We start from the raw sequence: 18,905 nt of genomic DNA on the forward strand, positions 1-18,905 counted from the left end.
GCGTAACAGTTTGGATAGCTGCTGTTATTTCTCGTTTCAAATCATCAATGGTGGCTGGGAGAGGTGGCCGAAACACCATATCCTTAACATACCCCCATAAGAAAAAATCGCAGGGGGTAAGATCAGGGCTTCTTGGAGGCCAGTGATGAAGTGCTCTGTCACGGGCTGCCTGGCAGCCGATCCATCGCCTCGGGTAGTTGACGTTCAGGTAGTTACGGACAGATAAGTGCCAATGTGGTGGCGCTCTATCCTGCTGAAATATGAATTGTTGTGCTTCTTGTTCGAGCTGAGGGAACAGCCAATTCACTTCTGCCGTACTCAATAACACAAAAAGCTTTCTGTTGAGCGGTCGCCATCTTAGCATCAACTGACGCTGACGCCTAGTCAACAGCGCCTCAAGCGAACAAATGTACAACTAAATGAAACTTTATAGCTCCCTTAATTCGCCGACAGATAGTGCTTAGCTCTGCCTTTTGTCGTTGTAGAGTTTTAAATTCCTAAAGTTGTGGTATTCTTTTTGAATCACCCTGTATGTTAGACCCGCGGTGGTGACTATACGAACTGTCGAAACATGAGGTAGCTACACTGTCAGCTAACATTAATGTGACCACCTATGAAAGTCTGAAAACCAACTTTTTGCATCGTAGACCTCTGCGAGATGTGCTCGAAGAGAATCAGTGAGTTCTAGAATGTACCGACAGGGATGAGGAACCAGGCCTACTCCATTGCCGTAGCTAGCTGAGCTAGGTTTCTCGGTTGAGAATTCATGGCACGAACAGCCCAATCGAGGTGGTCGCACAGATTCTTGATTGGTTTAAATCTGAGGGTTTGGGGGCCAGGGCAGTACGACAAACTCATCCTGATACTCTTCGAATGACGTACGTACACTGCGAATGGCGTGACAAGTTGCATTGTCCTGCTGTTAGGTGCCAGGAAAAACAAACCGCATTTAGGGGTGCATAGAGACATACTTGTGTTGACCCATTGCGTATTAACGAATGCTGACATCACCGAGGGAATTCCAGGAAAATATTCCCCAGTCCATATCACTTACTCCTGGTTGCCGGCTGTTTGCTACGACGTACAGGGCGACGGCCCTGTCCGATGAAGCATTAAACGTGATTCATCTGAAAAGACCACTTGTCAGCACTCAGTGGATGTGCAGTTGTGCTATTGTGCAAATTCCATCCTTCCTCGCTAATGAACGACAGTAAGCGTGGGTGCATGAACCCGGCCCTAGTGCGGGGGCCCACATGCAGCAACGTCCTCTCAATGGTCACTGAGCAGACACCTCAACAGTTGCACATCTATTAACTTGTACATATATCCACAGCCGTCGTTCACCCCTGTCATCTACGGCCCGTGGTGCACCGGCTTTGGATAGCGCCATTTTGCCATGCACGGCATACTTTAACTATGGCGGCACACGAATAGTTTATAACTTTGCCGTTTCGGGAATGTTTCCACATTTCGCCCGAAAGCCAATGATCATGCTCTTTTGCACGTCACATAAATCGCTCCGTTTCTGCATTGCGACGATTGCGTTGTTGTCCGCATCCACCCGACACGCTTTACATACCCTCAACTGCTAGTGCTGCCATTTGACCTATGTGAGTGACTATTGTGCGACTGAGGTCGAACTGAGGCGACGGTCACATTAGTGTGACTCTACCATCTAGTACTATTGGAGGGAAACAGACGGCAATGTTAAGAATCGCAGACAAAATTCATCAAAAAAGTTTTGCATCACCTCGGTTCCGAGGGTTCCCGAACCTGTACAGAAAATTGGAATAGAGATCAACATAAATATATTTTCCGCCCTTGCATATCATACCACCATACAGCGAGACATTCAGAGGTGGTGGTCCAGATTGCTGTACACACCGGTACCTCTAATACCTAGTAGCACGTCCTATTGGATTGATGCATGCCTATCCACAACTTCATTATGGCACTGTTGGTCCAGATTGTTCCACTCCTCAACGGCGATTGGGCGTTGATCCCTGAGTGGTTGCTGGGCCACGTCGTCCATAAACAGCCCTTTTCAATCTATCCCAGGTATGTTCGACAGGGTTCATGTCTGGAGAACATGCTGGCCACTTTAGTCGAGGGATGTCGTTATCCTGTAGGAAGTCATTCACAAAATGTGCACGATGGGGGCGCGCATTGTCGTCCATGAAGACGAATGCCTCGCCAATATGCTGCCGATATGGTTGCGCTACCGGTCAGAGGATGGCATTCACGTATCGTACAGCCGTTACGGCGCCTTCTATGACCACCAGCGGCGTACGTCAGCCCCACATAATGCCACCCCAAAACAGCAGCGAACCTCCAGCTTGCTGCACTCGCTGGACAGTGCGTCTAAGGCGTTCAGTCTCACCGGGTTGCCTCCAAACACGCCTCCGACTATTGTGTGGTTGAAGACATATGCGACACTCATCGGTGAAGAGAACGTGATGTCATTCTTGACTGGTCCATTCGGCATGTTGTTGGGCGCATCTGTACCGCGCTGCATGATGTCGTGGTTGCATAATGGACCTCGCCATGGACGTCGGGAGTGAAGTTACGCCTCGTGCAGCCTATTGCGCACAGTTTGAGTCGTAACACGTCTTGTGTCTGCACGAAAAGCATTATTCAACATGGGGGTGTTGCTGTCAGGGTTCCTTCGAGCCTTAATCCGTAGGTAGCGGTCATCCACTGTAGTAGTAACCCTTGGGGCCGGCCGGAGTGGCCGAGCGGTTCTAGGCGCCACAGTCCGGAACCGAGTTACCACTACGGTCGCAGGTTCGAATCCTGCCTCGGGCATGGATGTATGTGATGTCCTTATGTTATTTAGGTTTAAGTAATTCTTAGTTCTAGGGGACTGATGACCCCAGCAGTAAAGTCCCATAGTGCTCAGAGCCAGTTTTTGAGTAACCCTTGGGCGGCCTGAGCGAGGCATGTCATCAACAGTTCCTGTCTCTCTGTATCCCCTCCACGTCCGAACAACATCGCTTTGTTTCACTCCGAGACTCCTGGGCACTTCCCTTGTTGAGAGCCTTTCCTGGCTCAAAGTAACGATGCGGACGCTATCGAACCGTGATATTGACCGTCTAGGCATGGGTGAACTACGGACAGCACGAACCATGTGCCTCCTTCCTGGTGGAATGCCTGGAACTGATCGGCTGTCGGACCCCCTCCGTCTAATAGGCGCTGCTCATGCATGGTTGTTAACATCTTTGGGCGGCTTTAGTGACATCTCTGAACAGTCTAAGGGGCTGTGTCTGTGATAAAATATCGGCAGCCAATATCTTTCTTCAGGAGTTCTGGGAACCTGGGAGATGCAAAACTTGTTTTGATGTGTTTACAAGAGACATCAAAAAGTCTTAGTTATCCATCAATTTAAGAAAATGAAGCTGTGAGTATGATATCTGGTAACCTATATTTAACTCGCCCTTTAATGCAACACATTTTTTTCCGACAATGGATGTTTAGCCTGCTCAGGAAATGTTGCACGTCAGGAATCATATGTTCGTCATTCTTGAAATAGCTGCCAACTAATGCTTTCTCCATCCAAGAAAGATGTCAGAAGAATATGAGGGTTGAGGCAGAATCTGACAGCCCAAAGAAACAACATGCGTGACTGGTGCACTTTCGTTGAGCAGACAGTCTCGTTCGGGCAGCTCCTCGCGACGCTTCGTCTCGACAGCCTCCAGTATCCCCGTCAGGAGATATCGATAGCGTGCTCCTTACAAGCACAGTAATGTGCCATTCAGAGGCCAAACTGACTAACGCAGTGCAACAGAAACTAGGAAAACAGAGATTAAAGTTAAATGCGTATGGAAAATCCACCTTTATTTGTATTTCACATTTTTACTCATCTAATATTAATATGGAAATTATAACACTGTGTGATATACAAGTTTGATAAAAAAAACAACAACACAGATAATCAGGGAAGCAGAGAAAAACGTAACATAACAAACAATGGTCTTGTACTGTAAAACGTAGCGAGAGCCAATATACTGGTAAGCCATTGGCTGTCTTCTTGATGTTGTTGCGACGCCTTCAGCAGTCTTTGTAGACAGAAAATCATTAGGACTCGCTTCAACTACTGCAAAGGTTCTTTTTTTTTCATTAACGAATTACGCTGTACCTATCTCCTAGTCAGAAGATATACAGGATGAATCACTTAAAAGATGGCCGTTGTGGACGAGCGGTTCTAGGCGCTTGAGTCTGGATCCACGCGGCTGCTACGGTCGCAGGTTCGAATCCTGCCTCGCGCATGGATGTGTGTGATGTCCTTAGGTTAGTTAGGTTTACGTAGTTCTAAGTCAAGGGGACTGATGACCTCAGATGTTAAGTCCCACAGTGCTTAGATCCATGTGAACCATTTGAACTTAAGACTTGCACCGCAAATATTGCGGAAACGGAAAGTGCTATTGATGTGCCGTTTCCGGAGAATAGAGTGGTATGGAGGTGCTCGTATTATTAGCCAATAAACACATTGTAATAATACTTGGACAGCGTATTTTTTGTGAAATCGTCCATTTTTTATATGGAACGGTGCCTATTGACATTAACAGACTAAAAATAGGGGAAATTAGAATTTCAGTGGTGTTTGTTGCAGGATTCTGGTGCGATTTGTTTACGACACTTATACAATACCTGTGGCAGTCCATATCAAAGAACATCATCAGTGCATGTACTAGTTACGTGGATTCTGAGACTGACCATCACAGGCTGTGCTCAAAATGACCACCGGCAGCGGCTATACACGGTTCCAGTCTGTTATGGAACGACTGTTGCACACACGCTTGCATTTCAGCCGAGATGTCCGAGCAGGCTGCAGTAATAACTCGTTGCATATCATAGGGTGTAGACAGTCTCTTTCAGCTTACCCCAGTGAAAAAAGTCTACCGCCGTCAAATACGGGGAACGTGAAGATCAATGTATAGGTCCCGCATGTCCAGTCCAACGATTGGGAAAACAGTTCTCGAAGGCGTGCACTGTGGGCTGCACATTCATCATGTTGGCACCACAGGTTTCTCTAGTCTGCAGAGGAACGTCTTCTGGTCTATTAGGAGGTTGCGATACCTGCGATACCTGTGAATCCATGTCTCCTGCTCGCTAGGCGGATGCGCTAACCACTATGCCACCCTGGGTTGAGGATGGGGGTGTGTTAGCGTAGTCTGTGCAGTTGTGCAAAGACAATGTGCCAGGGTGGCGTAGTGGTTAGTGGCTCTGCCTAATGAGCAGCCGAGCTGGGTTCGAATCCTGACCGTGGTACAAAAATTTTCATTCGTCGCTCCAGTCTGCACATATACACTATAGATGTCTGAGACTTGAAAAGGTTTTTGGAACCGTATCGCTTCCTTTGATACTGTATTTTGTATTTATAAAAAGATGACTCTAGAAAAGCGAATTTGGACAAGAAATATTAACAAAATGCACAGGTCACGTCACAAAACGAAATGATGGCTGACATAGTGTTTAGTGTATCTCGGATTGTAAAACAGTTAAGGTCTTTAGACGCCAGGAAGGCATCTGGCCAAGGCGGTATCCCCGTAAGAGTTTATGTTGACTATGCTACAAATATAGCACCATTCTTATCCATCATCTATTAGAGGTCATTGGAAGAGCGAAAGTTCCACGTGACTGGTAGAAGGCCCAGGTCATAGCAATCCATAAGAAGTCTAGAAAACCGGATGCACATATTTACCGGCCAATTTCACTGACATCGATTTGTTGTAGAATCATGGAACATATTTTGTGTTCGTAATGACCTTTCTAGACTCTGAGAGGCTCATCTGCATAAACCAGCACGGTTTTAGGAAACAGCGGTCATGCGATACACAGCTGGCCCTTTTTGTGCATGATATACAACAGGCTCTCGATACCGGCTCCCAGGTTGATGCCATATTTCTCGACTTTCGAAAGGCTGTCAAGTCAGTTCTGCACTGTCGCTTGCTCCAATAAGTGCGCGGTTACGGCCTATCCGATGACATATGCGGTTGGATAGAAAGTTTTCTAACAGACGGAGAGCAGTATGTCGTGCTGAAGAGGGTGACTTCAACAGAAACAAGCGTAACTTCAGGTCTGCCCCAGGGCAGCGTAATAGGTCCCCTGCTTTCTACGGTTTACATAAACGATCTGGTTGATGGTATTGACAGCGGTATTAGACTGTTTGCCGATAATGCTGTAGTCTACAGGAAAGTAGTGTCACACAAAAGTTGTGAACAAATCAATGAGGATTTGCAGAAAATAAATGCGTAGTGTAATGACTGGCGGTTCTCTCTCAATACTGGTAAGTGTAACCTACTGCGTATAACAAGACGAAAATCCCCAGTAATGTACGAGTACAAAATAAATGCGCAGTCTTTGGAAGCGGTAAGATCCGTCAAGTATCTGGGTGTGACTATTGGAAATGGTCTCAAATGGAATGATCAGATTACACAAGTAACGGTCAAGGTGGTTTATTGGTAGAATCCTGAAACTATGCAATCCTTCAACAAAGGAAATTGCTTACAATACGTTAGTTCGTCCAGTCTTATTGTTCGTCTGTATGGGACTCTTACCAATTGGGTCTGATTCAAGAGATTCAGAAGGTCCAAAGAAGAGCGGCAAGGTGATTCTTGAAGTTTTCCCGGCGGACATAATGTTCCATCATCTTTCGGGACAGCGACAAATCTTCTTGCGATATTTCGGGTAGAAACCTCCCAGCCATCTTCAAGGCGAGTCAGATACTGAGTTCATAGCGTTTGCGCGTGCCTATTTATACGGAGAGTCACGTAATACATAGCTGCTGAGGATTGAAAGCGCATGCGTCAAAGATATCAAAGTCGCCACTACTGCGCTAGTCATAGATAAGATGTATATAGCAAAGATAAACATATAAGCGCAGAGTGCAAACAAAATAGTGCTGCTGCGAATCCACCTAAATAAATAATTAATCTTTAAAAGTGGTAACATCTGTCGGAAGTGAAGATGCAGAAATTTCACACGTTCGTTCGGAAAGAATTTCTGCATATTCACTTCCGACAGATGTTACCACTTTTAAAGATTAATTATTTATTTACAAGCACGGTGGATTCGCAGCAGCACTATTTTGTTTGCACTCTGCGCTTCTATGTTTATCTTTGCTATATACATCTTATCTATGTCTAGCGCAGTAGTGGCGACTTTGATATCTTTGACGGATGCGATTTCAATCCTCAGCAGCTTTGTATCACGTGACTCTCCGTATAAATAGGCACGCGCAAACGCTATGAACTCAGTCTCTGACTCGCCTTGAAGATGGCTGGGAGGTTTCTAGCCGAAATATCGCAAGAAGAATTGTCGCTGTCCCGAGTGCACGCCCGAAAGATGATGGAACAAGAACGGCAAGATTCGTGACTGGTACGTTTAGCCATCGCGAGAGCGTTACAATTCTCATAGAAAGTTTGAAGTGGAATACACTTTCAGATAGACGGCGCGCTAAGCGGAAGGGGCTGCTCACTAAATTCCGAAATCCGATCTTCGCCGAGGATGTAGAGCGTATATTATTACCACCAACTTTCAAATCGCGCAATGATCACCATTCAGAGATAGGGAAATTATACCTCGTCCTGAGGCGTTCAGACAGTTGTTTTTCCCTCGTGCGATCCGCGAGTGGAACAGAGGGGGGATTTTGCCTTTGGCGCAAATTGTGCCCTCCGCCACACACTGCTTGGTGGCTAGCGGAGTATATATGTAGATGTAGATGAATCGATGACCAATGGATTAATGGGACGTCCAGCACGAACTAATACAGCGAACAAAAACGAACAAAACAATAATTAAATAAAAGAAGTAGCATCTTTGATTAGTAATCAGAAAGTCCTCGATCCCGGGTACAGAACCCGCCACCACTTAAATTTTGATTAATAATCAGCATTGGCGGCCGAAGACTTCCGCCATAAGCAGTCACCCTCAGTCTGTCAACGGCCTTGTCAAAGAGGGAGGAGCCGACAGAGGTTCAGGGCACTCTCTTGTCCTTGGGATGGGCAACTGCCATAAAGGTGGAAAAATCATCAGTGATCAACTGGATGAGGATGCAGAAGGCAACAGAAACCAGTACATTAAAGACGTACATACAAAAGATACACATAACGTGTATCCCTAGAACATGTGGCCTGTAACTGAAAAAGTGTCATAATCATCTTTCCATTGGCAAAAGATTACGGAACATTCCCCCATTCGGATCTCCGGGAGAGGACTGTCAAGGGGAGGAGACCATGAGGAAAAGCATGAATAACCGACGAAAAGGTAACGTTCTACGAGTCGGGGCATGGAATGTCAGAAGCTTGAACGTTGCAGTGAAGCTAGATAATCTGAAAAGGGAAATTCACAGGCTCAGACTACGAGATATAGAAGGCGTCAGTGAAGTGAAATGGAAAGACCACAAGGATTTCTGGTCAGATGAGTATAGGGTAATATCAACAGCAGCGGAAAATGACATAACGGGATTAGTATTCGTCATGAATAGGAAGGTAGGGCAGAGAGTGTATTACTGTGAACTGTTCAGTGTAGGGTTGTTCTTATTACAATTTACAGCAAACCGACAACGACAGTTCAGGTATACATGCCGACGTTGCAAGCCGAAGTTGAGGAGACAGAGGAAGTATATGAGGATACTGAAAGATTAATACATTAAGCAAAGGGAGATGAAAATTTAATAGTCATGGGGGACTGAAATGCAGTTGAAGGGCAAAGAGTAGAAGAGAAGATTACAGAAGAATATGAGATTTGGACAAGAAAGGAGAGAGGAAAGACTAAATTAGTTCTTTAATAAATTTTAGCTAGTATTACTCTGTTCAAGAATCACAAGAGGAGGAGGTATATTTGGAAAAGGCCGGGTGATACGGAAAGATTTCAGTTACATTCCATCATGGTCAGACAGAGATTCCGAAATCAGATATTGGATTGTAACTCGGACCCAGGAGCAAATATAGACTCACATCAGAATGTAGTAGTGATGAAGAGTAGACTGATGTTTAAGAGATTAGTCAGGAAGAATCAATACGCAAAGAAGTGGAATATGGAAGTACTAAGCAAGTTCTCTAAGGCTGAAGCTCTCTAAGGCTGTACAAACAGCAATAAAGAAGAGCCCAGTAGGTAGTACAGTCTAAGAAGAATGGAAATCACTGAAAAGGGTAGTCACAGAATTTGGAAACAAAAGCATAGGTACAAAGAAGGTAATTGCGAAGAAGCCATGGGTAACAGAAGAAATACTTCAGTTGACCGATGAAAGAAGAAAGTACAAAAATGTTCAGGGAAACTCAGGAGTAGCCGAGGAATGAAATAAATAGGAAGTAAAGGGGAGCTAAGACGAAACGGCTGCATGAAAAATGTGAAGAAATCGAAAAAGAAATTATTGTTGGAAGGACTGACTCAGCATATAGGAAAGTCAAAACAACATTCGGTGAAATTAAAAGTAAGAGTGGTAACGTTAAGAATGCAACGGAAATTCCACTTTTAAATGCAGAGGAGAGAGCGGATAGATGGAAAGAGTACATTGAAGGCCTGTATGAGGGGGAAGATTTGGCTCAAGTGATAGAAGAAGTAACAGGAGTCGATATGGAAGAGATAGGGGATCCAGTATTAGAATCAGAATTTTAGAGAGCTTTGGAGGACATAATATCAAATGAAGCAGAAAGAATACATTTCATTCCATCAGAATTTCTAAAATCATCGGGGGAAGTGGCAACAAAACGACTATTCACGTTGGTATTAAGAATATGTGAGTCTGGCAACATACCATCTGACTTTCGGAAAAATATCGTCAACACAATTCAGAAGAGTGCAAGAGCCGACAAGTGGGACAATTATCGCACAGTCAGCTTAACAGCTCATGCAACCAAGTTGCCTACAAGATTAATATATAGTAGAATGGAAAAGAAAATTGAAGATGTGTTAGATGATGATCAGTTTGGCTTTAGGAAAGGTAAAGGTGAGAGGCACCCACATGCGTTGCTCATACTGTGGCATCAAGCAGTCAGGCCTGCAAGATGAGTGGTCTGCCAAGCGAGTTGATTCATTCTTATTTATCGAGTAACATGAACTCTCGTACTCACAATTAAGTTACAAATTATCCTCCTGTGTGAATAATACGCAACGGAAACGCACATCTGACTATCAGTGATTTACAGAACTCTGACTGTTGACTACGCACTGGCAATACCACATTTTCTTTTTGTCTTTTATTTAACGGCTTTTATCAACACGTGGCCACCGCACTGAATATGAATGGCGCACACATTATAAATTCGGGACATCACGACAACATACAATTCGAAGGAAAAGTCCACCAATCTTTTTTCTTTCACTATCTTATTTATTCCGATAAATTCTATAACCTAAACACACAAATTCTATAACCTACAACAATAACACATGAGAAATTCCGCCCAGTGGGCATGGCTTTACATTGGTGATTTTCTATCCTATGGCCTCGTAATTATTTAACGCTACAGTGCACTTTCTGGATAGGATGGTGGATCTTTTATTATATCTCACACTTCGACTCTCACAATCATCATCACGAAACTTTCCTCCAGATCGAGCGGTACAGAAGGAACAAGCATAACCCACTAATCTTTTGAAACTACCTTGCTACTCTCCCATGCAAACCACACATACCCAAATTACATGACATACACCACACTACAACATGGAATACAATACAATAAATAGTCACAACACTATCACTTTCAGCTTTCCCACTTCAATTAGTGTTTATCCCAGTTTCACAAGACACTGCCCCACTTTGTAATTCTACTTTCCTACTATGAACTCTGGAGATATATGCACGTCTTCCTGTGCAATGCAAGCCAAGTGGCGTTGCTGGATAGACGGCCGACTCACCTTGCTTCTCTCTCAGAGTTTGACTCTAGCGTCACACGGAATCATCTCACGCAAAGTAATATTAAGAACGTATTCATCACACACACGAGTCCTCAACTGATACCATGGACGAGTACTTCTCTTTATCTTTTGTCTCATACACAGTTTGAGACTCACACAGTACTCACCACGTGGAAGTACTCGTCTCTAATTTCAAGTCCTGCACACGCCATTTCTTAAATATTTCAACTTATGGTACACACGCTATTTCTTAAATATTTCAACTTATTGTACACACGCTAGTTATTCAGCTTAACTTAAGCACACGGAAGTATTTCAACTTATTGCTACACGTGGTTTCATTGTGACCGTTGGTCACTTCCGAAGATTACTACAATCCCATTAATATTACCTGCCTGACATTTAATTCTCCCCACAAAAGTTCCTGAAACAGAGAAATTATTATTTCAAACTACTCTTAAATATTCCACATGCATACCATGTCTCCACTCTTTTGTCTTTACGGAGCACAACTAAAACAGTTCTTAACAGCGCAAGATCCAGCGGCAGAGTGCTGGAACATGGCCGTTCTTCAGGTCCTCTCGCACCTCTGCTGAAGTGGGGGAGCACCTTGCTACCGTATTGGTCAGCCACATTTCAGGCGCTCAAAGCTGAGGTAAATTTCACCTCTTTGGTCCCACCAAAGGTGGCCAAAGGATCGTCTCAAAGATGATCATATATTCACATTCACTATCTGCGGTTAGCAGACGACCATACATTCATTCATTTCACAGATCTCACCAAACTGGATATAGGGATTTATTTTGTGGGAGTGCTCATGTGATCAATTAAATAAATGAATTGTCATTCTTTCCCACACTGGTATCCGGCTTCGCTGTATTAATTGAAATTGAGTTATTTTACAAAAAAATGTGTTGTTCTGACAAAAATAATGAAGTATGTTGTACCTATTTTCAATGTCGGGCGGTACTGTACCCTTTCAAAGGCACCAGAGAGGCAAATCTAACGTTGTAGTTGATAATGGAAGCAAGACTTGGAAAAAGCGTTCGACAATGTAAAATGGTGGAAAATGTTCGAAATTCTGAGAAAAATAGAGGTAAGCTAGAGGGAGAGACGGGTAATATACCATGTGTACAAGAGCCAAGATGGAATAATAAGAGTGGACTACCAAGAACGAAATGCTCGGATTACAAAGGGTGTAAGACAGGGATGCAGTCTTTCGCCCCTAGTGTTCAATCTGCACATCGAAGAAGCAATGATGGAAATAAAAGAAAGGTTCAGTAGTGGAATTGAAATTCAGGGTAAAAGGATATCAATGATACGATTCTCTGATGACATTGCTACTCTTAGTGTAAGTGAAGAAGAATTACATGATCTGCTGAATGGAATGAACAGTCTAATGACTACAGCATATGGGCTGACAGAAAAACGAAGAAAGATGAAAGCAATGAGAAGTAGCAGAAATGAGAACAACGAGAAATGTAAAATCAGGATCGATGGTCACGAGGTAGACGAAGTTAAGGAATTCTGCCACCTAGGCAGCAAAATAACCAGTGACGGACGGAGAAAGGAGGACATCGAAAGCAGACTAGTAGTGGAAAAAAGAGCAAACGTGGCCAAGAGAAGTCTACTAGTAACAAACATGGGACTTGATTTAAGGAAGAAATTTCTGAGAATGTACGTTTGGAGCACAGCTTTGTATGATAGTGAAACATGGACTGTGGGGAAACCGGAACAGAAGAGAATCGAAGCATTTGAGATGTGGTGCTAGAGAAGAATGTTGAAAATTAGGTGAACTGATAAGGTGAGGAATGAGGAGGTTCTACGCAGAACCGGAGAGGAAAAGAATGTGTGGAAAACACTGACAAGGAGAAGGGACAGTATGATAGGGACATCTGTTAAGGTATCAGGAAATGAATTCTATAGTACTGTAGGGAGCTGTAGAAGGAAAAAACTGTAGAGTGAGACCAAGATTGGAATACATCCAGCAAGTAATAGAGGTGGTAGGTTGTAAGTGTTACTCTGGGATGAAGAGGTTGGCGCAAGAGAGGAATTCGTGGTGGGCCGCATCGATCCTGTCAGAAGACCGATGACTCAAAAAAAAAGTTTCCGGGCTCCAGGCCAGAACGTTCTGCTCTTTGTCAAAATCGTTTACGTCAGTGGATTTGCCCATTTTCCACAATAAAAATATTGTCTATCCCACAAATTAAAATTGTTGAAATCAGTAGTCTGAAATCATTGAAAAATACACCGCTAATTTTAAAGAAACGGCACGACGGACGGTTGTACGGTGAAGGATAACAACAAACTAAACAGAATGAAGTACTCATACAATCTCTCAGTTCAACGTAAAATAACTGATATTTCGCTGCAAGAGTTTCACTGTCAATCAACCAACGTACAGCATCTGCAGTTAAAAGAAATTTCGTAATCAAGCGCAGTACTGAAACACAAGCCTGTCACGAACCACCTATTATGTAATATTTATAGTAAGATTAAAATAAATTTGTATTTTCTTAGGAATTATTGAATTCATAATAACTATAAGTAAACAATACCCTATATTTATTACGCAAGAAAACTGAAGCCATAAGCTAGATAACAGTTACGTAAATCAGAAACGTGTACAGGGCGTAGATGGAATTACTAAATAAAATATTTCTTCTACAAGCTAAGATGCGTGGGATTCTCAGCGTCAGCGGGGTTCATCGTTGCGAATACGACGGGATCTCACATCCACAACAATGTTCCATGAAATATGGAACTTTACTGGCTCTCAGGATAGGGGTGGAGGGCTTCCAGACATAATTTTATCAACGAAACCATCACTCATTTAGCAGACCATAGCGGTTCGCGGAAATACGGGCCCTCACAAATTTGAAATCAGCTACATCTACAAAACTTAGTTCTCGTTTCGTAGCTGGTGTCGACTACACGTTGCTGCCAAGTTCTCCAACGAAATTTACGACTCTGTGACAATGTGGAGACAATGAGTCTAATGTTGTGAGTCTTCAAAGTATGTTGTGAAACGACATACAATCCGGTATTGTGTGTGCTGCATACTACATTTAACCCTGACGTGGTACAGCGTTATTGATTACCACAGATCATCGCCCGACAGCAATTGTAGTTTTAACACAATAAACACCGAAGAGCCAAAGAAACTGCTACATCTGCCTAATATCGTGTAGGGCACCCGCGAGCACGACAAAGGGCCGCAGTACGACGTGGCATGGACTCGACTAATGTCTCAAGTAGTGCTGGAGGGAACTGACAACATGAATCCCGCAGGGCTGTCCATAAATCCGTAAGAGTACGAGGGGGTGGAGATCTCTTCTGAACAGCACGTTGCAAGGCATCCCAGATATGCTCAATAATGTTCATGTTGGGAAGTCTCGTGGCCAGCAGAAATGTTTAAACTCACAAGAGTTCTCCTAAAGCCACTCTGTAGCAATTATTGACGTGTGTGGTGTCGCATTGTCCTTCTGGAATTGCCCAAGTCCGTCGGAATGCACAATGGACATCAATGCATGCAGTTTATAAGCTAGGATGCTTACATACGTGTCACCTATCAGAGTCGTATCTAGACGTATCAGGGGTCCCATATCACTGCAACTGCACATGCCAACCACCATTACAGGGCTTCCATCAGCTTGAACAGTCCCCTGCTGACATGCAGGGTCCATGGATTCATGAGGTGGTGTACATACCCTTACACGTCCGTCCGCTCGATACAATTTGAAACGAGACTCGTCCGACCAGGCAACTTGTTTCGTCATCCACAGTCCTATGTCGGTGTTGACGGGCCTAGGCGAGGCGTAAAGCTTTGTGTCATGCAGTCATCAAGGGTACACGAGTGGGCCTTCGGCTCCGAAAGCCCATATCGGTGATATTTCGTTGAATGGCTCCATCGCTAACACTTGGTGATGCCCCAGCATTGAAATCTTCAGCAATTTGCGGAAGGGTTGCACCTCTGTCAGTCGCTGTTTACATATCTCTGTATATGAATATGCATGCCTATACCAGTTTCTTTGGTGCTTCTGTGTATAACACAAGTGTTACTTACGATATGTACACTTGTATACAAATTAAAATAAACTGCAGAAATTGTACCTCACTTAAAAGACGGAAAATTTCGTTAAATCCACCTACACGGCTGTGATGCGATACTATGAAAATACGTAAAAAGATGAGCATTTTTATGTAAATATTTATCCTCCAAAATAGCCGTGTTAATGCAACTATGATCCTATTAACCAGAACTACAGGTTTTTTAAAAAATATCCTGTAGATCATTAGACGTCCATATTATAAGAATTTTAATTAAGATGCACAAAAGTGGACGAAATGTATTAACCATTTACATGTTCTTTGTTTTGAAACTTACGTACAATTCCATTATTTTTTATCCAAGCTCCTTTCCTGAGTCCTACTTGCAGCAGCACATAAATATGTGCAGTGAGCCCGAAGTAGAAGCGATGATTGTTTCTTACACAATTCAAACTACTTTTGTAAAAATTTCGTGATAGGGATTCACTTTATTGGCGTCGTCTGGAACTCGTAGTTTCAGGAAACGGTTGCGGTAAGCTTACCACGCTTGCTGCAAATTTACCGAACTTTTATATCAAAGCGTAGAATCTTCTTCGGAATTTTAATAATACCTGCACCTTTTTATTCACTTGCTATGAAAAGAGACGCCGACTGTGGCGCAGTAAGCTTAGAGGGATATCCAAGCACAATAGCCACTGTATGCTAATAAGACTACAGGAAGCTTACCTGGAATTTTGCCTCAGACGGTGTCCACTTTCAGCTAGAGAAAGGAACATTAGGAGAATTTCTGGCAGCTCATGTAACCAGCGACGTAATCTCGGGGGAGTTCCGGAACGATAATAGTGCTGTCAATAGATAAAAAAATCTAGTTAGACTAAGTATCCTCAATAATGCAGTCAGATCATTGGAATAATTTTGATATGACATTTGATAGTTCGATTTCTACCGGGCTTTAGAAAACAAGATTCAGACAACAGTGCGTAGATCGGAACGCAACTAAAGTAAGTTCTCAGGATATTCTCTGAGCAGGCAAGTTGTATTTGCCAACAGATCCATCTAGGAGACATCTGACGCCTCCTGTTCAGTGGGAACAGTGCTAATGATAGCATAACGCAACCTGAGAGGCGAATTTACATTAGAAAAAGCAGAGCTTGCATTAAGACTCTTTAATCAGCACTCTGTTAAGTGTGCTGCAAATAGGAGTCGAGCACGGTGAACGCACATTGGAAGCGTGTATTCGTCATCGCCATACTGGCGTATCACCCGGCGTGATGGTATGGGGTGCCACTGGTTACACGTCTCGGTCACCTCTTGTTCGCATTGAATATTTCTCTTTCAGTATCGACGAGAGATTTCCGAAATGAATGCATCAGGTCCGTCTAACGTGGGGCATAATATTACATGCACGTACAGAAAGCCTCCGAATATCGGCGTATCCTCTGTATTCGACTGGAGTACGATTTCTCAACTGCCTTATTTATAAATACCGCCTAAAATGCGTACTGAATGTGGCGGCTGTTGGTGTGGAAGTGCCCTTCTGTTGTGTGAGACAGGAGGGGTAAGGCGAACACTAGTGTCTGTTCACAATCTTTTCGATAGCCTCCTATAATTTCTTGTTCGTTCCAGAAACTGTTGTAGAAGACTATCTTTCATGTATCTGCTTTCAAAACTGTTTTTGGCGAATGCGTCCACAACATAGAGGTAGTGTGTTCTACTATGCCTAGTAAGTTATTTTCGACTGGACGTATGTAGGTCATTACTCTTATGTATTATTTTCTATTCAATTTAATCCGAAGTCTACGTAGCTAAAATTCGTCATGGCTAGAGAATTAAAATGAAAAAAAAGCTGTAACCTGCAAAATATCTTAAGTGAATTGTCAGATATCAAAGGATGAAAAAGGTGCCCCGTTAGGTAAATCAAACATTCAACAAATTTGTAAAAGACTGCACAGACTGTTCTCATCATTTCATTTATCGAAGCACTGTCTTTTAAATCTTTTCAACAGAACCCATCTTTCCTTAATTCTGGCATTCTGCCTCCTCAGAGAATATCCGGAGAACTTACTTTAGTTGCGTTGTATAGATCCCCTACATATTCCTTTTTAGTTTAAATTATTAAATTTCTTGAATGTTTGCGTGTTTACTGTAGTCCGATTAAAATTACTTGATTGGTGGCAATTCACGCGTTGTAGCTGGTTTCCTCCAGTCAGAGTGCTCAACGTCACGTCCGAACCGTTCATCATTGCCAAAAAAAATGGTTCAAATGGCTCTGAGCACTATGGGACTTAACATCTGAGGTTATCAGTCACCTAGAACTTAGAACTACTTAAACCTAACTAACCTAAGGACATCACACAAATCCATGCCCGAGGCAAGATTCGAACCTGCGACCGTAGCGGTCGCATGGTTCCAGACAGAAGCGCCTAGAACCGCTCGGCCACACCGGCCAGCTGATTGTTGCCGAACTGCCACAAGAGTTGGTCACTTCACTTCCAATTCATTGTCCGGCTTTCCTTCTTGATGTGTTTGGATCCCGAAATTGTGTCTGGCAATTTTATTTCGTATTTTATCACGCATGATAACAACACCAAAACATCACATACACATACACACACACTCAGTTATGCTAATGAAATACAGATGTTTCAAACACAGCACTAACCAAACCACTACTGGATGCTTCCGCACAAGACGCGATTCAGAGTCACATATACAGTTATCTAAAGCACAGAGATCAGTGTACATTAGATTAGCTTCGCAGGACGCTGTATGAAGCCGAATTTTTTAGGGCTGCAATTCATCGTTGCGACTGCTTACCCCAGGTGTCTGGCGTAGTGCAGTGGTTAGCGTAAAAACTTCACGTAGATACAAATTTGTTCAAATGTAGCGAAAGTTTTTATTTCTAAATCTAATCAAGAGTTTCGTTATTATTTTTATTCAGTTAATTTGTTTAAATGTAGATTTTTTTATTTCTAATACTTAGTAGCGTCACTATCATCATCGTGTTGATTTTTTAATTCACTCTTATTTTTCCTTCCATCATTCTTTTTGCATTTGGAATTTGCCTGTGTCTTCTATAATCTGTAACCAGGTGGCAATGAGGACTTCTCTCCGGATGGAGACGCGCAGATCGCGAAGCCAGTGTGACAATAGTTCCAGGTAACGAATGATAGCGAGAAATTGCGGTTTGCTGTTAGCGCTGAAACTGACCTTTTTCTGCCTCGAGTTTTCTCGTAGAGGTTAGTTTTAACCGGCGTACAGTTGGCCGCTGGTTTTTGGGCACGTTGCGGATCAGGAATCTGTTTAGCGTAGGACATGCGTTTAAAATCAGGACTACAAAACGCGTCTTTTGCCGCAGTTTAGTCACTGGTCACTTAAAATCATCTGTCGGCAGAGTACCTCGCATTTCCAACATACCTTGCGGCGGCCACTTCATCAACATCGATACGCGTTACACGTTATTAGCAGTTTTGATGTGATGCTGTAACCGGCAGCCGATGTGGCAACGCTGTAACGGCAAATGACAGGCGAGAGCTATCAAGTAATTTTAATCGGGCTATAGGCACAGTTCTGCGTTTAATAACGTTACATAGTTACACCATCTTTAGTACGGATAGGTACTGTGATTGCTGTGTTTGAATGGGAGCCGACTAGGTGCGTTCGCCGTCGTCTGGGGCCTCTCTCACCATCGCCATCCCTGCGTTAAGGTCCTGCTAGAAGGTAACATTAAAGAGTTGCAAAGAACGGCGGCCTGGAGCGCATGCATTTAGCAGCAGATGTGTCACTCTCGGCGACAGGTGGTGGCGGCGGCCACGCGAGATGGGTTATTGATTGGGAGCCACTCGCTGCCCGGCTAGTGAGTGTCACATTGGGCCGTGTTTGCCGCTTCGCTGCGCCCCATTACGGACGAAAACTGATGCGGCTATTCGTCCCTGCCAGCCGGCGTCATGCGGTGCTGCACATTGCCGCGTCTCGCAGCACAAACCGCACAA

The 18,905-nt window shown here is 43.6% G+C and overlaps 1 protein-coding gene across 1 annotated transcript in view; it reads right to left on the minus strand.

Annotated features, from left to right (window-relative positions):
- LOC126237329 (uncharacterized) overlaps positions 1–18,905 on the minus strand; it is a 386,613-nt gene that overhangs the window by 120,921 nt on the left and 246,787 nt on the right. The window contains exon 2 of the mRNA XM_049947297.1: positions 15,640–15,758. The gene's annotated coding sequence lies outside the window, so the exon portion shown is untranslated. The remainder of the gene's footprint in view (positions 1–15,639; positions 15,759–18,905) is intronic.

Source organism: Schistocerca nitens, chromosome 2 (assembly GCF_023898315.1).
Source record: "Schistocerca nitens isolate TAMUIC-IGC-003100 chromosome 2, iqSchNite1.1, whole genome shotgun sequence".
NCBI lineage: Eukaryota > Metazoa > Arthropoda > Insecta > Orthoptera > Acrididae > Schistocerca > Schistocerca nitens.